We start from the raw sequence: 23424 nt of genomic DNA on the forward strand, positions 1-23424 counted from the left end.
TGAAATGGAAAAAGGGGCTTTACTAGCCAAACAGCAAAACAGAAAACTGGAAAAGGACGCTTCCCTTAACTTTTGTATAAATTCACACAAGTCCCAGGTGCATCCTTGAACCGCTCATAAAAGGGACAAAGCAACACAGCAAAAGCTCTGAAAACGAACCAAGGATGCATGGTAGAGTGCGGTGCCCTGCTGCCGTCTGCATCGCTGCCACTGCCCAACGACCAGCACCACCCCCTCCCCTGCAACTGCCACCACTGCCTGTGTTGCCATTGCCTGGAGACCGACTGCACGGTCAGGCTGCAATCTTCAGTGAGTAAACATATTCTTGTTCCGTGGTGCTCTTGGTCACACATTTATGGAGTTTCTGAAGGGCAGTGGAGATTACTGCCAGGCACAGCACGACCTCTATGAAGACAAGTGAACTGTAAAGATTCGTTACTGCTCCACCAAGGAGCTCCCATACTAGTGGTGAACCTGGACACAGAAGTGTTGAATTGAAATGCATGGAGCATTTTACAAGAGTGCTACCTGGAGGGGGTAAACCTCAGTATACTTCCTTTCTATTGCCTCAGTATTACTGGACTGAAGAATTGCTCCCTGTTAGAAGATTCATTTTATTTTCCATTACTCCCCCACTTCATACTCAAAGCACAGAGAACAGCAAGAGGAGGATAGTGAAGTAGACTTCAGTTTCTTTGCATAAATTCTGTCTTCAGCTTTTGTAAATTCTTTCAAAACCTTACTGGGTTTTTTTAGTAAATTAACATGGCTCGAATGAACCGCCCAGCTCCTGTAGAAGTCACACACAAGTACATGAGGTTTCTTATTATACTTAATCCAGTCAATGCAGCATTAAACAAATTTATTGAGGAACTCTTACCATCAAAGTAACAGTACGTGAAGCAACTTATGACACTACTCCTGTGGAGAAAGAAGGCATCCATCATCTAGACTGGCCTTCTGATGATGGTGCAACACCATCCAACCAGATTGTTGATGACTGGTTAAGTATTGTAAAAATTAAGTTTCGTGAAGAACCTGGTTGTTGTATTGCTGTTCAATTTTGGAGGCCTTAGAGAGCTCCAGTGTTGTCTCCCTAGCATTCACTGAAGGTGGAATGAAATATGAAGAAGTAATACAGTTCCTAAGCCAAAACTGGCATGGGACTTTTAACAGCAAACGACTTTTGTATTTGGAAAAATATCCTCCTAAGATGCAGCTATGCTTCAAAGACTCCAATGGTTATAGAAATAACTGGTGCATTCAATAAAACTGTGGTGCCTCATGCTGTTGCCTTGGAAGTAGAACTAGAGACAAGATCTAATTTGTCATACATATTCCCTATTATGCTGGTTTGGAGAATCAGTTTAATAAAGTTTCCTAAGGATATTGAAAAGCAGTGTTACCAGGCCACGAGGCTGACAGAATTGCAACTTCTATGTTTGGGTTATAACGCCTTATTTGGACATTTAGCAAGATTCTTGCTGTTTAGCATTTAAAATGTGCTTATCATTTGTACCAATTGACCTTTCCTGAAATCATGCAGTATTGAGTTGTATCTTAAACCTGTTTGCATGCAAGAATCTTATCAATATGTAAGAAATTTAAAAAGATTAGGTGTCAAAAAACCCAGCACAAAACTTGTATTTTTAGTAGCATAGAGAATTAAAATCCCAGGAACTATGAACATTCAAGACCTTCTGTGGTTTATTCCTTCAGTCATTTCAAACACTGAAACTAGGGACCATACGATTATTTGCCTGCTCACTTTAGTTTACATCTCCCACATTCATAACAGTACACATCAGGTTTGCTTAACCACTGATTTTTCACCAAGTCTTACAATTATTTATAAATTAATTATTAAATAAATTAAATAAATTATTTTTAAAGATTTACTTATTTATGCAAAAGGTAGAGTTACAGACAGAAAGAAACCATACACTGGTTCATTCCCCAAATGCCCACAACAGTCGGAGCTGGGCCAATCTGAAACCAGAAGCCAGGAACTTCTTCCAGGTCTCTCATATGGGTACAGGGTCCCAAGCACTTGGGTCATCTTCCACTACTTTCCCAGACCACAATCAGAGAGCTGGATCCAAAGAAAAGCACCAGGTCACAAACTGACACCCATATGGGATGCCGGTACCACAGCTGGAGACTTAACCTATTACACCACAGTGCAGGTCCCTGTAAATCTTATCTGATGCTGTTAATACAGATCCTCCATTCTGAAAATCTACATTGTACAGAAGCACACGCTTTTAATGTCTTCAGACAAAACAAGCCGTACAATTACTTTAATGCTTACACTCTGAGGTGCAACTTAACAGGGAGTGCCTGAAAAAAGAATGGGAGGGGCTGGCTATTAAATATTTTTAGTACCACGTTACCTTTACCTTGTGCAGAACATGCAGAGTAAGATCTTTTTTTTTTTCCTCTAAGATTTGTTTATTTATTTGAAAGGCAGAGTTACAGAGAGGAAGAGGTAGAGAGAGAGAGAGAGAGAGAGAGAGAGAGAGAGAGAGATTGATTCTATCAGGTGGTTCATTCTCCAAATAAACACAAAAGGCAAAGCTTCTTCCAGGGCTCCTACATGGGTAGAGGGACTCAAGGACTTGGGCCATCTTCTACTGCTTTCCTAGGCCATAGCAGAGAGCTGGATCAGAAGTAGAGCAGCCGAGTCTCAAACCGGCACCCAAATGGGATGCCAGCACTACTGGCGGAGGCTTTACCTACTACAGTGCCAGCCCCAGCACACAGTCCTTAATTAAGCAAATCTTTAAGAGGTAGAGATGCTTCATTATTGTAGCTTAAAATTCTTAATCATAAAATTTCTGAAATTCTTGTAATTTTTTCCATAATTATCAAAAGTTACCTACCAACTTGAAAAAAATTAAAAATAAAGATATAAAAGTAAACCATCAAGGGCTGGCGCCATGGCTCACTTGGTTAATCCTCCGCCTTCTAGTCCCAGTTGCTCCTCTTCCACTCTAGCTCTCTGCTGTGGCCCGGGAAGGCAGTGGAGGATGACCCAAGTGCTTGGGCCCTGCACCCGCATGGGAGACCAGGAGGAAGCACCTGGCTCCTAGCTTCGGATCGGCGCAGCGTGCCAGCCATGCAAGCCATCTGGGGGCTGAACCAACGGAAGGAAGACCTTTCTCTCTGTCTTTCCCTCTCACTGTCTAACTCTGTCACATAAAAAAAATTAAAAAAAAAAAAAAAACGAACCATCGGAACTGTCCCATACACAAACAGGGTCAAAATGTGAGCTCTGAATCTAATCAGGTTGATTATTTCCTTAAAATTAACCACTACTCTGTAGGATTATATAAGGAGTCAGAATCTACAAAACAAGGCAGATTTGTGTTGCAGCACACAGGGCTAAGCCACTGCCACATCCTACAGCAGAATACTCTGTGGCATAGCAGGTTAAGCTGCTGCCTGCGATGCTGATCTCACACATTGAAGCACTGGTCAAACCCAGCTACTCCACTTCTGATTCAGTTCCTTGCTAATAACCCCTGGGAAAGCAGTGGAAGACTGCCCAAGGACTTGGGCCCCTGCACCCATATGGGAAATCTAAATGGAGCCCCTGGCTCCTGGCTTCAGCCTGGACTAACACTGGCTGTTGTGGTCATTTGGGAAGTGAACCACAAAGGGATGATGTTTCTCTGTCTTTCAAATAAATCTGAGATAAAGACAGACAGACAGAGAAAAGTAGACAAGAGAATCTACAAAACAAAAATGAAAATGTCCAAGATAGAATCCAAAATTACTTAACTTGACATACAAAACTAGGAAAAGGTGGCCAATTCTCAAGAACTTGCAGTCAAATCATAACAAGGGTAATAGCCTGCTTTAAAAACATTCTCTATATGGGCAATACATTGTGATTTAATGCTATAACTAGTACTCAAACAGTATGTTTCACTTTGCGTTTCTATGTGGGTGCAAACTGTTGAAATCTTTACTTAATATATACTAAATTGATCTTCTGTATAAAGAGAATTGAAAATGAATCTTGATGTTAATGGAAGGGGAAAGGGAGTGAGAGAGGGGAGGGTTGCAGGTGGGAGGGAAGTTATGGGGGGGGAGCCACTGTAATCCATAAGCTGTACATTGGAAATTTATATTCATTAAATAAAAGTTTTTTTAAAAAAAAAACCTATAAAGCAAAATATTCACAATGTCTAGGACACAATCCAAAATTACTTAATATATGAACAAGGAAAATGTGACCAATTCTTAAGGGAAAAATAATCAATAAATATCTACCCTGAAGTGACTCAGACCATAAAGCTGCTATGATAACTATGCTCCATGAAGAAAAGTTAAATACATTTAAAATGAATAGAAACTCTCAGAAGATAAAAACTATAAAAAAACAAACAAGTTGTGGGATCTCTGTCCTTAATGTGCTGTACATTTTGATTTAATGCTATAACTAGTACTCAAACAGTATGTTTCACTTTGTGTTTCTATGTGGGTGCAAACTGTTGAAATCTTTATACTAAATTGATCTTCTGTATATAAAGAGAATTGAAAATGAATCTTGATGCAAATGGAAGGGGAGAGGGAGCGGGAGAGGGGAGGGTTGCGGGTGGGGAGGGAAGTTATGGGAGGGGGAAGCCATTGTAATCCATAAGCCGTACACTGGAAATTTATATTCATTAAATAAAAGTTAAAAAAAAAGAAATTTTTAAAAAGATTTATTTATTTGAAAGTTAGAGTTACACACACAGAGAGAGAAGGAGCGGCAGAGAGAGAGAGAGAGAGAGAGAGAGAGGAGAGAGAGAGAGAGGAGAGAGGAGAGAGAGAGGTCTTCCATCAGCTGATTGACTCCACAACTGGCCACATCGGCCAGAGCTGTGCCGATCTAAAGCAAGAAGCCAGGAGCTTCTTCTGGGTCTCCCACATGGGTGCAGGGGCCCAAGGACTTGGGCCATCTTCTACTGTTTTCCCAGGCCATAGCAGAGAGCTGGATTGGAAGTGTAACAGCCAGGACTCAATCCAGCACCCATATGGGATGGCAACACTGCAGGTGGCAGCTTTACCTGCTATGCCACAGTGCTAGCCTCCCAAGTTGAAATTTAAGAACTGAGAAACATAATCGCAAAGCATTCAGAGGGTGGTACCAACAGCAGAATGAAAATGAAAAAAAAAAAATCAGAAAATATATCAACAAGAAAAATGAAAAAAAAACAAACAAACAAAAAAACAAAAACAAACTTTTTTTGCAAAAGCATTGTGGCTTAGCAGGTAAAACTGTGGCCTGCAGTGCCAGCATCCCATGTGGGCACCAGTTCAAGTACTGGCTGCTCTACTTCCAATCCAGCTCTCTGTGATGGCCTGGGAAAGCAGTGGAAAATAGCCCAAGTCCTTGGGCCCCTGTATGCATGTGGGAGACTTGGAAGGAGCTTCTGGCTTCCGGCTTTGGGTCAGCCCAGCTCCGGCTGTTGTGGTCCTTTGGGGAGTAAATCAAGTAGATGGAAGACTCTGTGCTTCTGCCTCTCTGTAACTCCGTCTTTCAAATACATAAATAAATCTTTTTTAAAAAATTCACAGAGGCAAGGTTGAGAAACTGTGTGTTATAGAAATTGCTGTAGTGAATTATTAATATATGGGTCAGCAAATTTTTACTTGCAAAGTCAGATATTCGAACAAATATCTGCATATACACTTGATCTGTAAGAGTCTGAGGGTCATATGCTCTCTTTGTAAAATGCTCTAACGTGCTGTAGTAATGTAAAATCAGCTATAGGAGCAGACATCTGGCACAGCAGTGACATCACTGCTTGCAAAGCCCACATCCCATACTGGAATACTGGTTTAAGTCTTAACTACTCTATTTCTAAACTAGTTTCCTGCTAATAAATATTTTCTGGGAGGCAGCTGGTGATGGCTTCAGTATTCAGGTCCCTATCACCCATGTGGGAAACCCAGATTGAGTCCCAGGCTCTTGAATTCAGCCCAGTCCTGGGCTGTTGCAGGCATTTAGAACTGAACCAGTTGATGGAAGATCTCTGTCTCTCTGTCTCTCTCTGCCTTTCAAATAAAATGAAAATAAACGTTTTAAAATTTTTCAAAAAGAAGGATTTAGGACCTCCTTCTAAAAAAAAAAAGAGAAGCTTCTACAGACCATACATAAAGTGAACAGACTGGGCTGTGTCCCAGTAAAGCTTAATTTACAAAACTGGGCACCTAGCCTGCAGCCACAGACTGCCACTCTGATGATGTCTAATCAAAGACGTCCCTAAAACTTCATACACAACTATCACATTCACATTATAAATGCTGTGGTATATAACACACTAAATAACAAATTTTCTATTTCCAAACATTAATTAAATTCATCCACTATACAGATGGAAGAAGTGGTACTGTGCTGTGTTAAAAGACTGATAGTAGAGATTCTTAAAATCACCAATAAAAAAAATCTGTGGTATTATTTGAAATAATCAGTGTGTATGTGCGTGTATATAGAGCTTAAGTTCATATTATGATTTTATTAATTAAAGCAATCTGATTTGCCAATAATCACATCAAAAGGCTAATCCAATAATGATAATGAAGGCTTAAGTAATTTTATTCCATTACCTCATATAGTAATAAATTTAAAACTGAAATAAAAGATGAGAGAATGTCGGGAGAATTAACATATTCATCCATATTTAAAGAAACAGGATGACAAATACATTACAATTCAATTATTTCCTATCAAATTACCATTACTAACACTGAAAATTACTATGAGTACCCAACTATCTCCTACTATACTTTTCATTATGACAAATTTATTGTTGTAAGGAGAAAGTATTTAGATGGACTTCTAAAAATTAGTATTTACAGGGGCTGGCACTGTGGCATAGAGAGCAAAGCCGCCCCTGCAGTGCCACATCCCATATGGGCACCAGTTCAAGTCTGGCTGTTCCACTTCCGATCCAGCTCTCTGCTATGGCCTGAGAAAGCAGTAGAAGATGGCCCAAGCACTTGGGCCCCTGCACCCACGTGGGAGACCTGGAGGAAGCTTCTGGCTCCTGGCTTCTGATCAGCGCAGCTCTGAATCTCGATTTGTAAGAGTTTGAGATCGTTGCAGCTATCTGCAGAGTGAAACAGCAGATGCAAGACTTCTCTCTCTCTCTCTCTCTTTCTCTGCCTCTCTGTAACTCCGCCTTTCAAATCTATAAATGAATCTTTAAAAAAAAAAAAAGGAACCCATTTACCCAAGTCATCTCCCAGGCAGCAGGAAATATAGTCAGGAACTTGAGCTGGGAACCAAATCCAGGCACTCTGACAAAGGATGTAGGCCTCTTTACCACCAGGCTAAACACTGCTGCTAGTGTTACCTTGCTGGTCATCCCTGCCCCTTCCATTTTCTAATTACTACCAACTACCCAGTCCCCTACATCCAATGTGAAAGGAAGGCAGTTAAAAAAGAAGGTTGGGCCCAGCGCTGTGGCATAGTGCGTAAAGCCGTCGTCTGCAGTACCGGCATCCTATATGGGTGTTGGTTCAAGTCCCAGCTGCTCCACTTCCGATCCAGCTCTCTGCTGTGGCCTGGGAAAGTAGTGGAAGATGGCCCAAGTTCTTGGGACCCTGCACCCATGTGGGAGACCTAGAGAATGGCCTAAGTACTTTGGGGCCCTGTACCCATGAGGGAGATTAGAAGAAGCTCCTGGCTCCGGATCAGCACAGCTCCAGCTGTTCTGGCCATTTAGGGAGTAAACCAGCGGGTGGAAGACCTCTCTCTCTCTCTCTCTCTCTGCCTCTGCCTCTGCCTCTCTGTAAATCTGCCTTCCAAATAAATAAATATTAAAAAAAAATTAAATCCTCCTTGCTCCATATCACTTGACTTTTGTAAATCTTATTTTTAAAAGATTTTAAGGAAGTTGTAAGAATTTCAAAGAGTGAATGTGATTAATTCATTTTATCTAGAGAAGGATAGGTAAATAATGATTTTATATGCTTACGGGATTTTTAAAAAGCAGCAGAAAACAGAATGAAGATATAGGATTTATCTCCCCTTTTTTGAAGTGACAAGATTTCAGATTTCCTAGCAGGTTCTCCACTTCTTGTGCTGCAGAGGCTCTGGAGTCTGACAGTCTTGGGTTCCATTTCCATTTTAGTCCTTACTAAACTGTGAAGTCATAATTAACCTCTAGGCATCAGGTTCCTCTATTAAAAAACAGTGAGACAAATGCATTTGTAAATTGCCCGAAGAATTAATGGCATCAATACATGAAATATTCTGACCAATACCTGGTATTTCATATTCATTTTTTTAAAAGCTTTTATTTATTTATTTGAGAGGCAGAGTTACAGACAGGGAGAGGGAGACAGAGAGGTCTTCCCTCCACTGGTTCACTCCCCAGATGGCCACAACGGCTGGAGCTGTGCCGATCTGAAGCCAGGAGCCAGGTGCTTCTTCCCGGTCTCCCATGTGGGTGGCAGGGGCCCAAGGACTTGGGCCATCTTCTACTGCTTTCCCAGGCCATAGTAGAGAGCTAGATTGGAAGAGGGGCAGCCGGGACTAGAACCAGCACCCATATGGGATGCCAGCACCACAGCGCTGGCCGCTGGTATTTCATACTCAAATCCCTATTAATTTCCCCTTCTGGTCCGTAAACTAGAAGTAACGGGAAGCAACAATGGCCAGGGAAGTGGCCAGAGATCACAAATGCTTAAAGAAACCTGCTTGAAAATAGCCAGTAACCTTTCTCATTCATCTCCTCTCAGTATTTTAAAAATGACTGCAAAGTAATAAATCAGACAGGAAAAGTTATCAAGCTCACAGTTCTTAACATTCTACTGGGGTTATACAGACCACAAGTCAATAACAAACAAAAAATTAAAATAGAGAAAATGCTATGAAGAAAAAGTTTAAAATGATCTTCTGAGTATTCTAAATAAAGTAGGGTAGAACAGGTAATATCTATATTTAGATCTGAATGATACAAACAAGCCAGTTCTATGCAGAGCAAGAGACAAAACACTCCAGCCATCAAGTGCAAAGGGTATGGGGGGGTTGGGGGTTTGAGATCCAGGAACACAAGAGAGACTAGGGTGAAGGAAGCTATGCAGAGTAGCAATCACTGAGTTTGGAAATGTAAACAGGAGCTACATCATTCAGAGGCTTATAGGGCATGCTAAGCAGCATAAATTCTTCTAAGATGCACAGACAGGGATGCAAGAGTTAAACAAAGGAAAGGCATGATACTAAAAGCATTTTTAAGATCATTCTGTTTGTTTATGAAAATTGAACTAGAAAAGGGTAGGAGAGGAATAGTTAATTGATGATAGCAGTTGTGTAAGCAAAACGTGATAGTGGCCTGCAAAAAAGTGAGATAACAGAAAAAAAAGAGACATGGGGACAAGTTTAAGTAGCAAAAAAAAAAAAAAAAAAAAAAACAGTATCAAAAATCAGAATTTGCAACTGAGTAAGAGAAAAGGCATGAAGGAAAGGATAATCAACAACATTTACAGGGAGCAGCAGGACAGACAACAAACTTTTATTGTTCTACAGCACAGTACATTAACTGACAACAGTTAATTGTATATTTTCAAATTGCTAGTAGAGATAATTTTGAATGTTTCCAACACAAACAAATGATCTGTGTTGCAGGGATCAAGTGTTGACTGCAGCAGCTTGCTGTACCAGCACCCCATATCAGAGCACCAGTTCAAGTCCTGGCTGCTTAGCCTCCACTCTACCTTCCTGCTAATGCTCCTGAGAAAATGATGACCCAAGGACTTGGGTCCCTTCTACGCATATGAAAGACCTGGGGTAGTTCTTGGCTACTGGTTTTGGCCTGGCCCAGACCTGGCTGTTGCAGCCATTTGGGGAATGAATCAGCAGATGGCAGATCTCTCTGCCACTCTGCCTTTCAAATAAATAAAAAAATATTAAAGAAAAAAAAAATCAGTTGTTGAAGTGATCTATGTACCAATTACTCTGACCTGATCATTAAATATTGTAATCATGTGCTGAAATACATACTGTATTGCATAAATACATACAATTATATCAATTAAAAATTATGTATCAGCCAAAGAGTAACTTACAGATGTTAAATCCTAAGTAGGTGGGCTGACAGTGGTACTGTTTGCCAAATGTGGGAAGAAACAGGTTGAAGCACTGAATATGATGGAAATGAAAAGGTCAATTTTGAACACATGGATTTTGACTCAAGGAAAGATGTAAATATACAAATTAGATCTATGTGAGTATGCAATTCAGGCTAGAAATCTAACAATACAAATCTAAAAGTCGTGAACATAAACATAGTATTTAATATCCGGAGAAAGAAAGAAGGCAAAAGACCAAACAGTGACGTGGGATTCAGCAAAGCATCCTGCACAGAAGTGGCCACTGAGGTCAGAGAAAAACCAACAGATGCTGTCTTGCTGAGGCAGCAAGGATCACATCCCTACTCAGGAAAGTCGGTATCGTGTACATTACACTTCCTCTGCACTTGACTGCTGACAGGTAGGGTATCTAATCTGCCTCCAGAAAGCCAGAGAATTGAGATACCAAGATGGTGGGAGAGGGAGGGAGTTTACTGCTCCAGTCTAGGGGAAGAGAGTTAAAAAAAAAATGTGGAAAGAGTCCAATCTCAAGGAAGTTAAAGAGAAAATGGCAGAGAAAATGCCACACAAATTGGAGGGACATCGTGGACCTACATGGAGGGTGTAGATGCGCACAACTCAGAACCCCAGCATCTGAGAGCCTCAGCACCATATTTGGTTGTGAGGGGAGACCAAACTGCACCAGCCCAAGCCACTGGTGATAAAGCTGTGGGAAGAACCTGGCGTGAGTACGGCTTGAAGCCCTGTGGGGGAACAGTGTACCTGTCAACCTTGGTGAAAAAAATGGGGGAGTGGGCACGTTTCTCTCTCCCTGACCACTCACCAGCATCCTGTAACAAGCCAAGAGAGGGTGGGCCCCATTCTGGACATACGTAACAGCTGCTCCAGCTCCTGTCCAAACGGCCAGCAAGCAGCCAAGAGGAGAAGCCTGAGTCTGGCTGGGAGAACTGACAGGGGCCTGGGTCCTCGTGACTGTGGGAGCCTTGTGTGCTGGGACTGTGGAAACACTGTGGCTACGTGGGAGGATGCAGGGTGTGGCTGGGAAACTGGGCAGTCACTGTGGTGGCCCCACATGCTTGGGGCTCCCTGATTCCCTGGTCAGGGTCATTGCTGTGGGGTTCATGCACACACCAAGGACTGCACGGATCCTTTGTGTGGTTCTTGTGGCAGTGCAAATGAAGATTATATCCACTGGGGGGAGCAACCAGGCATTGGTCTCCTTTGCGGAGAGGAGGTGAACATGAGACTATGCCAACAGAGCAGATAATTCCTCTCCCCTGATGGACGGATGCAAGGAAGGAAGGAAATTTATCATGCCCAATTTGGGTGTCACCTTGGATACTCCTCTCACCCTGGAGTACTGAACAGAGTTCCCTGGTCCTACCCAGCACTGCCTCAGGGTATTCACTGAAACAGCAGACACTCCACTAATCCACAGAGGCATAGCTCAAAGATAAAAGCCCATCATGGTGGTGGGGTGGTGCCAACAAGTATTCTACAAATGCAGCAACTCAAGAAACAAGAATAAGGAAGACAATATGATGTATGATGCTTCCAAAGGAACACAACACTTCAATACTGGAATTTGAAAATGAAAAGATTGAAGGAATGCCAGAAACAGAATTCAAAAAACTGATTGTAGGAACAGAAGTAATCAAAAGAAAACCCACAAATTAAAAAAAATCCTTATGTGGCCAGCACCGCGGCTCAATAGGCTAATCCTCCACCTGCAGCGCCGGCACACCGGGTTCTACTCCCGGTTGGGGCACCGGATTCTGTCCCGGTTGCTCCTCTTCCAGTCCAGCTCTCTGCTGTGGCCCAGGAGTGCAGTGGAGGATGGCCCAAGTGCTTGGGCCCTGCACCCGCATGGGAGACCAGGAGAAACACTTGGCTCCTGGCTTCGAATCAGCACAGTGCACCAGCCGCAGTGGCCATTCAGGGGTGAACCAATGGAAAAAGGAAGACCTTTCTCTCTGTCTCTCTCTCTCACTGTCCACTCTGTCAAAAACAAAAACAAAAAAATTCATATGTGACATGAATAAACATTTTCCCATGAAACTGAGATTTTTTTTTTTTTTTTACATTTATTTATTTGAAAGGCAGAGTTACAGAGAGCCAGAGGCAGAGAATGAGAGAGAAAGATAGCACTTCCATTTGCTGGTTCACTGCCCAGATGGCCACAGGGGCCAGAGCTACGCTGATCCAAAGTCAGGAGCCAGGAGCTTCTTCCAGGTCTCCCACGCAGGTACAGGGGCCTATCTACTATTACTTTCCCAGGCCATAGCAGAGAGCTGGATTGGAAGTGAAGCAGCCAGGATTTGAACCAGTGCCAATATGGGATGCCGGCACTCCAGGCAGCAGCTTTACACCACAGTGCCAGCCCCAAAATTGAGATTTTAAAGAGAAATCAAAATGAAACATTAAAAATGAAAAATTCAATAGATCTAATAAAAAATGTGGTGGAAAGCCTTAACAACAGACTCAGTGAGACAGAAGAAAAACTATCTGAGTTAGAAGACAAATCTGGAAATTTGACAGATGAACAAAAAGAAGAAATTAGAAAACTAAATAACAATGTTAGAAATTTATGGGATACTATCAAATGACCCAAAACATAGGTCTTAGGAGTTCCTGAAGGCATGGAAATAGAAAATAAATTAAAAGGCTTTTTTTAGTGAAATAATTACAGAAAATTTCCTTAATTTGGAGAAAGAAAGGGATATCCAAGTACAGGAAGCACATAGAACTCCTCATAGACATGACCAGAAAAGATCTTCACCATGACACATTGTAGTCAAACTCTACACAATAAAATATATAGATTCTAATATGTGCACAAGAGAAATGCAAGATTACTTTCAGAGGATCTCCAACGAGACTTAACAGCTGACTGATCATCAGAAAGAAAGCCTACAGGCTAGGAGAGAATGGTGAGATATCTTCCAAGTCTTTTTTTTTTTTTTTGACAGGCAGAGTGGACAGTGAGAGAGAGAGAGAAAGGTCTTCCTTTGCCGTTGGTTCACCCTCCAATGGCTGCCGCGGTAGGTGCGCTGCAGCCGGCGCACCATGCCGATCTGATGGCAGGAGCCAGGTGCTTCTCCTGGTCTCCCATCGGGTGCAGGGCCCAAGGACTTGGGCCATCCTCCACTGCACTCCCTGGCCACAGCAGAGAGGTGGCCTGGAAGAGGGGCAACTGGGACAGGATCGGTGCCCCGACCGGGACTAGAACCCAGTGTGCTGGCGCCGCAAGGCGGAGGATTAGCCTAGTGAGCCGGGGCGCCGGCCGAAAGGTCTTCCTTTGCCGTTGGTTCACCCTCCAATGGCCGCTGCAGCCAGCACATCGTGCTGATCCGAAGCCAGGAGCCAGGTGCTTCTCCTGGTCTCCCATGCGGGTGCAGGGCCCAAGAACTTGGGCCATCCTCCACTGCACTCCCTGGCCACAGCAGAGAGCTGGCCTGGAAGAGGGGCAACTGGGATAGAATCCGGTGCCCCAACCGGGACTAGAACCCGGTGTGCCAGCGCCGCAAGGCGGAGGATTAGCCTGTTAAGCCACGGCACCGGCCCACCTTCCAAGTCTTGAGAAAATAAAACTGTCAACCCAGAATACTATACCCCTACAAAGCTCTCATTTATGAATGAAGGTGAAATAAAGACCTACTATAACACAACAGATATTGAAGAATTTGTCAGCACTACTCCAGCCTTAGAAAAGATGCTTAAAAGATGCTTAAGGATGTGCTACACACAGACACATGGTCATCACTATGAAAGAAGTTGAAGGCAGAAAATCTCCCAATAAAAGTACAAAGGAAATTCAAAGTAAACAATAGGAACATTTATGGAAAAATGGCAGGGAAACTGAACTTACTCTGGTTTTACTTCTGTAATTCCTTAGATTTCAGAATATCCTGTTACTTGGAATCTAGCTACATATTAAGGGAATCTGTTTCTGAACCTTTTTAAAGAGAAGACATTGATTATACTAGACCATCTTTTTATTTCCTTTTCTTACTGCATACCAATTGTGTGATTACAGTGTTAAGTCTCAGTTCTTATGTCTTCAGGCAGAAGAGTGCATCAGTTTTAAATGAGTTTTTCCCTGTCTTTGAAGCTCAGTCTGAAAGTGTGTTGTTGCCACAAAAGAAAATACTTGGGTTTGCATTACTTGAATACTTGAAAACTGAAATTGATGATACATTATGTAACGAATTAGGTTTTTATTTCTGGAAATAAAGACTTGAACTACTTAAAGGATGAAAATAATGATAGTGCTTATAAGCACTGTGACCCCTTTTGTGTTTGAGGCTTTCAAAAGTCAAGTGTTTACTACATTTTTCTCCTAAAATCCTGTTCTTCCTCCCTGAGCTTCATACACTTACTACTATTATTGATATTGTAAAACAGCAAGGTTAAAGTTTCATTAGATCTGTGTTCAGTATGAATCCCACAGCTTTTCTAGTTAGGGAAAAAATAGTCCCAAAAGTACGCTTAGTGTCATTTTTTTATTTAATATTTTATCCACTAATGGTATTTTGGATATTTTTAATCATTTTAATAAGGTGTCTATAAAAATTTACATTATATATTATATTTGAACTAGCTAGTGAAGAGTAAGGAAAAAAAGCTAGCTTACTGAGACTGTAGATGTTCCATTAGTTAAATTTTAAAATTTTTAATAAAGGAACTTTCAGAGACAGAGATAGGTTGAGACCCGACAGTATCCATTAAAGCAGTGGAGGACATGTGAGAGCATTTATTTGCCATGGTTGTGGTTGTGGTGGGCTCATACTTAAATACAGGTAGTGACATACTGACATTTTTGTTGCCCAATAATCTGAGTAGTGTCCTACATTTATCTGCACTAAAGTAACTATAAATTAATGGAATCTACAAAGAAACTTTATGACTGTACTGTATTTGGGAGTCTTTGTACAGCTAGGTAAAGTTTCCATGACACAAAGTATTTGGATTTTAAAATTTACTATTATAAGGAAGAAGACATGACATTATTCCATCTGCTTAAATGATAACCTGCTTATTGAGCTTCAGAAGAAAAAAATGTGAACTAAGTAACTGCCACTGTGATGGCTGTAACAAGTTGGCAAATTGAGCATAAAGGTTAAATCTGTGTTTCTCAAATGTAAACCATAGACTAATGCTGCTCTGTATAGCCTCAGCACTGAACATGTATTGATACCTCTCAAATGAATTCAACCTTTGATGTAGGTTGATGTAGTTTTGACATGCCTCAGAAAGTATCTGAGTGTCTGTTAATTTGTTAATCTGTTCTTTTGTTGTTGTTGTTCCATATATTTGTATTTAAATTTGAATTTCTACATTTTTACTACTGTTAATTTAAGTGCAATTTGTTCAATGGTTAAAAAGGGGTTGTCAGCGAAGAAACTTAAAAACAGCCTCAATCATGTAACTGCTAAGTAAAAGCTACATTTTGTGTTCTATGTTCATATACTTTTAATGATCTGTATTTCTGTTTAAATATAAGTAATGATGTGGGGAAAAAAAAGCCAGAAAATCAAGTTTTAGATGACACGGGCTATTATCCTTTATGCAATGTATAGCTAAATCTCTTCAGTACTAAAAAAAATACCTATGAAACTAAGGGCAAGCATTTGGTCCAGCAGAAAAGATACTGGTTAGGATATCTGCATCCCAGATCAGAGTGCCCGGGTTCAACCTTCCTCCTCTAGCTCCCTGCTAATGCAAACCTTAGGAAGCAGAGGTGATGGCTTAAATAGTTGGGTTCCTACCACCCACGTGGGAACCTGGACTGAGTTATGGCTTCCGACCCAGGACCCTGCAGGCACTGGAGAGTAAACCAGCAGATGGGAGCTTTTCTCTGTCTCTTGATCCACCTTCTCTGCCTCTCGAAAAAAAAAAAAAAAAAAAAAGAACTTTCGAATTTTTAAAAATTGGAATAATATTTTAAGGCCTCTAATACTACCTGGCATAAATCTCAATAAATGTTAGATATGATATTTTACCTAAAACTATCCAATTTTGAAAACCACTTAGAGTGTTTAAAATCTAAACTTTCTGTTGGCTAAGAAACTGAGTTATCATTCCAAAGCAGGAAACCTCACAAGACAGCTACAGTCTTAGTATATCTGTCAACTGTATAAGATATTGTTAATGAAACAAGTGATAGCATTAGTATAAGCATGATTAGAGGTATTCATGCAAGCTATTAATTGTTTTAAAGAGGACACAAGCGACCTATTTTCTAACTACAGAGGGAATGGGGCTGGATAGCAACAGTTATTCTCAATTTCATGCAGATATATACAGCTTTGGTAAGTTGTGTTTCTCAGACAGATTTCAAGGTTCACTTTCACACTTAAAAGAAATAATTAAGGGGCCAACATTGTGGTGTAGCAGGTAACACCACTGCCTGGGAGGCAGGCATCTTACATTGGCATGCTCCACTTCAGATCCACCTCCCTGTTAATGTCCTGGGAAAAGCAGTAGAACATGGCCTTACATATATATGGGAGACCTGGATGAAGCTCTTGGATCCTGGCTCTGGGCTGGTCCAGCTCTGGCCATTGCTACCAACTAGAGAGTGAACCAGCAGATGGAATCTCTCTCTGATTGTCTCTCTACTCTAACTCTTAACTTTCAAATAACCTTTTTTTTAAAAAAAGGTAAAGGAATCAGAGCTCCTTCAATTCAAAAAACTATCTGTTACATAATAGCAATGAAGGAGCGCCAGAATAACCATGGGTTTAAAGTTCTGATGTACAATCAACTTCATTACTCAGAAACCATCCAGTTTATATGTGACATATACAGATACACAAAACTAAGTATAATCTCATGTGGGATGCCAGCATTGCAGGCAGTGATTTAACTGCTATACCACAGCTCCGATCCCTATTGCTATCTATTTTTCTGATTAATAATATTAGAGAGAAAACAGGGTAGGGGAAAGGTTGCCTTCTAGTGTAGTACATTGTTAAGTTTAGTAAGTTGAGTACTTTATTAATTTCTGAATATGAAAGAATAAATACAAATAAAAGTACATAAATGTGTTAAACAAGTTTTCATGTTTTAAAACTAAAGGTTTCTATTCCCATATTTTGTTGTTCCTCTGGTCACTGAGGAATTTATCCATTACTTAATTTTATTTATACCTTGGTTTATTCCACAATGGGTTTAGGGTGGTTTACTACTAACTATATACATATATTTAATGTATATATACATATATAATTCATGTTTATTCTTTGCTTTCTTTTTCATTAAAATATTTTATTAAAAATTTGACCTATTTATAGGGTACAGTGTGACATTTTGCTTGTGTTCTTAGAACCGTTTTTAAAATTTAAGATTCAACAATTTTTTTAAAAAATTTTTTGACAGGCAGAGTGGACAGTGAGAGAGAGAGACAGAGAGAAAGGTCTTCCTTTGCCGTTGGTTCACCCTCCAATGGCCGCCGCGGCTGGCGTACTGCGGCCGGCGCACCGCGCTGATCCGATGGCAGGAGCCAGGTGCTTCTCCTGGTCTCCCATGGGGTGCAGGACCCAAGCACTTGGGCTATCCTCCACTGCACTCCCTGGCCACAGCAGAGAGCTGGCCTGGAAGAGGGGCAACCGGAACAGAATCCAGTGCCCCGACCAGGACTAGAACCCGGTGTGCCAGCGCCGCAAGGTGGAGGATTAGCCTAGTGAGCTGCGGCGCCGGCAAGATTCAACAATTTTTAACATTTTGCTATATTGATTTCATATGTAGATTTTACACATATGTGTACACATATGCTATTTTTTCAAGAACACATGGATATTAATGTCATATAATGTGGGATTCATGACAATGATCATAAAGGGAGGAAAGAAGGGCCTACTGTCTTGTGGGTAACATAATTCAATGAAGACAATATTTAAAATTATCTTTATAACAAATAACAACACATCCTATATCCACACAATTTTTATACTCTCTATATATTAACTTTAACATGAGAGAACACATGGTGTTCTTCTTTCTGGGTCTGGCTTATTTTTTTTAATTATTTGACAGGCAGAGTTACAGACAGTGAGAGAAAGAGAGACAGAGACAAAGGTCTTCCTTCCATTGGTTCACTCCCCAAGTGGCCACCACAGTCAGAGCTGTGCCGATTCGAAGCCAGGAGCCCGGTGCCTCCTCCTGGTCTCCCACGAGGGTGCAGGGGCCCAAGCACCTGGGCCATCCTCCACTGCTTTCCAAGGCCACAGCAGAGAGCTGGCCTGGAAGAGGAGCAACCAAGACTAAAACTGGCGCCCATATAGGATGCCAGCGCTGCAGGCAGAGGGTTATCCTAGTGCGCCCTGGTGCCAGGGCCCTGGCTTATTTTAATTAGCATAATGATCTGCACTCCTATCCATTTTGTTGCAAATGTCAGGATTTTATACGTTTTTACGGCTGAGTAATAGTCTACCAATTATTACCACACTTTCTTTATTCATGCATAAGTTGACAGACATCTAGGTTGAGTTCCTATCTCTGTTACTGTGAATTAGGCTGATGTAATCATTATAGTATGGTTAGAATATGTATATTTAATGAGAATAACACAAATAAAACATGTTATAAGGTTCAACAATATTACCATCAATTCAGCTCTGAGCTTCCTGGTGATCAGAGGGAAAGGAGAAGTATTATCTATGTGGGTCTGAGTGTTTAAAAAGAAGCAGAGGAGGAATCTGTATGGAGCAGCTTTGTCTCAGAATTAATAATAATTTCAAGATCAACACAGGCGCTCCTTCCAGGCCTCCCACATGGGTGCAGGGGCACAAGCACTTGGGCAATCCTCCACTGCTTTCCCAGACACATTAGCAGGCAGCTGGATGGGAAGTAGAGCAGCCAGGACTCAAACCAATGCCAACAACATGGGATGCTGGTGACACAGGTAGCAACTTATCCTAGTATGCCATAACACCACCCCCTCCTCCTTTTTAAAACGTTTATTTATTGATTTATTTATTTGAAAGGGAGAGTTACAACCCCACTATACTACAACATCAGCCTCAATATTTTCTTTCTTAAAACAGCAGCATTTCTTTTCAACATAAAACTCTGAAAGGAAGACACTATCAATGACAAGTTTTTCAACAACATTATGTTCTTATGTAGAATGGGTGTAGTCAAGACGACCTTCCACAAATTCCAAAACAATGTAATCATTACGTATCCAGTGTCACATGTTCAAATGTTTATTACCTACCAGACAAAACAGAACATTTTAAACCATCAAATGTCATTTTTCAAGATGTTGAACTTATAATTTTAAAATAAATCTGAATAGTAAATTTGAAAGGTACAAATTATTTTTTAAAACTGAAGAACAACATAGAGAACTGTATGAGATGTAAGTGTATCAGGAATCTGTTCTCTCTAATGACAGTGTTCCCAAATCAAAGGAATTCATTTATTATCTGGCACACTGTCAGTGGTTGGTGTTAAGCAATTTTGTGAAAAATCTAAAATCCTGAGGCCAGAACTGGGGCACAGCAGCTGAAGAGCGACAACAGCATCCCACATGAGTGCCAGTTCTAGTCCCAGCTGCTCCACTTCCGATCCAGCTCTCTGTTAATGTACATGGGAAAGCAGTAGAAGATAGTAGAAGGGGCCCGAGCTGTGGCACAGCAGGTTAATGCCCTGGCCTGAAGTGTCGGCATCCCATGTGGGTATGGGTTTGAGTCCTGGCTGCTCCTCTTCCGATCCAGCTCTCTGTTATGGCCTGGGAAAGCAGTGGAAGATGGCCCAAGTCCATGGGCCCCTGCACCCACGTGGGAGACCTGGAAGAAGCTCCTGGCTCCTGGCTCCTGGCTTTGGATCAACGCAGTTCCAGCCATTGCAGCCATCTGGGGAGTGAACCATCGGATGGAAGTTCTCTCTCTCTGTCTCTACTACTCTCTGTAACTCTTTCAAATAAATCTTTTAAAGAAAAAAAAAAAAAAAAAAAAAAAAGGGCCGGCGCCGTGGCTCACTTGGTTAATCCTCTGCCTGCGGCAACAGCACCCCGGTGTTCTAGTCCCAGTTGGGACGCCGGGTACTAGTCCCGGTTGCTCCTCTTCCAGTCTAGCTCTCCGCTGTGGCCCAGAAGGGCAGCGGAGGATGGCCCAAGTGTTTGGGTCCCTGTACCTGCATGGGAGACCGGGAAGAAGCACCTGGCTCCTGACTTCGGATCGGCACAGCACCTGCCATAGCGGCCATTAGTGGAGCAAACCAACTAAGGAAGACCTTCTCTGTCTCTCTCTGTCTATAACTCTACTTGTGGAAGGAAGGAAGGGAGGGAGGGAGGGAGGGAGGGCGGGAGGAAGAAGACTCTTCAAAAAAATACATATATATATATATATATATATATGTATATATATATATATAAAGTTTGGGGCCAGCACTGTGGCATGCTGTGTAAAGCCGCCACCAGCAGTGCTGGAATCCACATGGGCGCTGGTTTGAGTTCCGGCTGCTGTACTTCTGATCCAGCTCTCTGCTATGGCCTGGGAAAGCAGCAGAAGATGGCCCAAGTGCTTGGGCCCAAGCACCTGTGTGGGAGATCCAGAAGAATCTCTGGGCTTCTGGCTTCAGATTGGCCCACTTCTAGCCATTGCAGCCATTTGGTGAGTGAACCAGTGGATATAAAAGGCCTCTCTCCCTCAATCTGCCTCTGCCTCTCTGTAACCCTGCCTTTCAAATAGATAAATGAATCTTTAAAAAAAAAAAAAAAGTTTGCATAAAGTATATATTAAGAAAAAACTATATGATTTTTCAAAAAATTTTTGTACCAAAATGAATGTATTTTAATTTGCATGAACTTTTTGAAGTACCTCCATACACACACGTACACACACACACATAAAATGTGTGTGGGCAGTATATATTTACATAGAATCCCATTGTTCCTGCATTTAACTGACACAAATTCACCCACACCACGGATAAGACAGAGGGTAATGGAGACACAGGGAAATGTGAACAGAGATGATGCTCATCATTACTCTCTGAAATGTATGCTCCAGATACAAGATGAGACTTGAGATCCAAACCAACTAATTTCTTTGGTTTTCAAAACCCTAACATCAAGCACAGAATTTGTTGGACAATCTTCCCATAAGTAAGTGAACTGCTCTGTGCTCTGTGACCTTCCCTGTGCTAGGGAAGAAACATAACCTGGAAGATAAACTATTACGGATTTGTGGAAACAGGATGGTGAGCCTAGCTTGACTTGTATAAAACAGCTCCCTCTGCCTCTCTTCTTTCTGTATAACTCTGACTTTCAAATAAATAAATAAATCTTTAAAAAAAAGGGGGGGGGGGTAGGGGCAGTGCTGTGGCACAGCAGGTTAACACCCTAGCCTGAAGCGCCAGCATCCCATATGGGCCCCGGTTCGAGACCCGGCTGTTCCACTTCCAATCCAGCTCTCTGCTATGGCCTAGGAAAGCAGAAGCTGGCCCAAGTCCCTGGCCCCTGCACCCACGTGGGAGACCCGGAACACACTCCTGGCTCCTGGCTTCAGATTGCTGCAGCTCTGGCCACTGCAGCCAACTGCAGAGTCATATGTAGCTTAATAACAGGGTCGTGTTATAAAAAAAGGTATCAGGGCCAGCACTGTGGCGGAGCAGGTTAAAGCCCTGGCCTGAAGTGCTGGCATCCCATATGGATGCCAGTTCTAGTCCCGACTGCTCCTCTTCCAATCCAGCTCTCTACTATGGCCTGAGAAAGCAAAAGAAGTCCTTTGGCCCCTGCACTCATGCAAGAGACCCGGAAGAAACTCCTGGCACCTGGCTTCGGATCTGCACAGCTCCAACCAATGCGGCCACCTGGGGAGCGAACCAGCGGATGAAAGACTTCTCTCTCTGCCTCTACCACTCTCTGTAACTCTGTCTTTCAAATAAATAAAATAAAACTAACGGCCAGCGCCACAGCTCAATAGGCTAATCCTCTGCCTGCGGCGCCAGCACACCAGGTTCCAGTCCCGGTCGGGGCGCCAGATTCTGTCCCGGTTGCCCCTCTTCCTGTCCAGCTCTCTGCTGTAGCCCGGGAGTGCAGTGGAGGATGGCCCAAGTGCTTGGGCCCTGTACCCGCAAGGGAGACCAGGAGAAGCACCTGGCTCCTGGCTTCGGATCAGCGCGGTGCACCAGCCACAGTGCGCCTGCGGCGGCGGCCATTGGAGGGTGAACCAACGGAAAAAGGAAGACCTTCCGCTCTCTTTCTCTCACTATCCACTCTGCCTGTGAAAAAAAAAATTTTTTTAAATTTTTAAAAACTAACTAAATAAAATGAATAAAAAAAGGTATCAACAAGTGAATTCACTGCGTATACATCTTTGTAGCCTCCTGATCCAATCAAGAGTCATGGTGTGAGATATATGTTGGCAAAACAGGGCAGTGTTTTGCAATAAAGTTGTTAAAAAAGTAAAAGAGTACAATCTAAAATTACAATAAAGTACAGAAATTTCACTGCTGGTAACACCATCATTTACCATTATGAAGCATCATGCCCAGACCCTAATTGTGCATGTGTGCTCAACTCTCACACAACGGCAGCACAGTCTTTATTTACACCATCATCACCGCAAATACGGGATAATACACTGTGCTACCACACCACCAAGGCTGCAACAGCCCTAGGTGACAGGAATTTTTCAGCTCCATTTTAATATTATGGGAATACTGGCCGGCGCCGCGGCTCACTAGGCTAATCCTCCACCTTGCGGCGCCGGCACACCGGGTTCTAGTCCCGGTCGGGGCACCGATCCTGTCCCGGTTGCCCCTCTTCCAGGCCAGCTCTCTGCTGTGGCTAGGGAGTGCAGTGGAGGATGGCCCAAGTCCTTGGGCCCTGCACCCCATGGGAGACCAGGAGAAGCACCTGGCTCCTGCCATCGGAACAGCGCGGTGCGCTGGCCGCAGCGCGCTACCGCGGCGGCCATTGGAGGGTGAACCAACGGCAAAAGGAAGACCTTTCTCTCTGTCTCTCTCTCTCACTGTCCACTCTGCCTGTCAAAAAAAAAAAAAAAAAAAAAATTATGGGAATACTGGGGCTGGCGCTGTGGCGCAGCAGGTTAACACCATGGCCTGAAGCACTAGTGGCTGCTCCTCTTCCAGTCTGGCTCTCTGCTATGGCCTGGGAAAGCAGTAAGATGGTCCAAGTCCTTGGGCCCCTGCACCTGCGTGGGAGACCCAGCTCCTGGCTCCTGGCTTTGGATAGGTGCAGCTCCGGCCATTGTGGCCAATTGAGGAGTGAACCATCGGATGGAAGACTTCTCTCTGATTCTCCTCTCTCTGTGTAAATTTGACTTTAAAATAAACAAATAAATCTTTTTTAAAAAAATACTA

General features: G+C 42.5%; 1 protein-coding gene and 1 pseudogene across 9 annotated transcripts in view; one reads left to right on the forward strand and one right to left on the reverse strand.

Annotated features, from left to right (window-relative positions):
• The window catches only part of EIF4G3 (eukaryotic translation initiation factor 4 gamma 3), a 366352-nt gene that overhangs the window by 277110 nt on the left and 65818 nt on the right, over positions 1-23424 (reverse strand). The gene's annotated exons all lie outside the window — the stretch shown is intronic.
• LOC133760599 (protein tyrosine phosphatase type IVA 1-like) lies at positions 766-1270 on the forward strand (annotated as a pseudogene).

The sequence above is a fragment of the Lepus europaeus genome, chromosome 5 (genome assembly GCF_033115175.1).
Source record: "Lepus europaeus isolate LE1 chromosome 5, mLepTim1.pri, whole genome shotgun sequence".
Taxonomy (NCBI): Eukaryota; Metazoa; Chordata; class Mammalia; order Lagomorpha; family Leporidae; genus Lepus; species Lepus europaeus.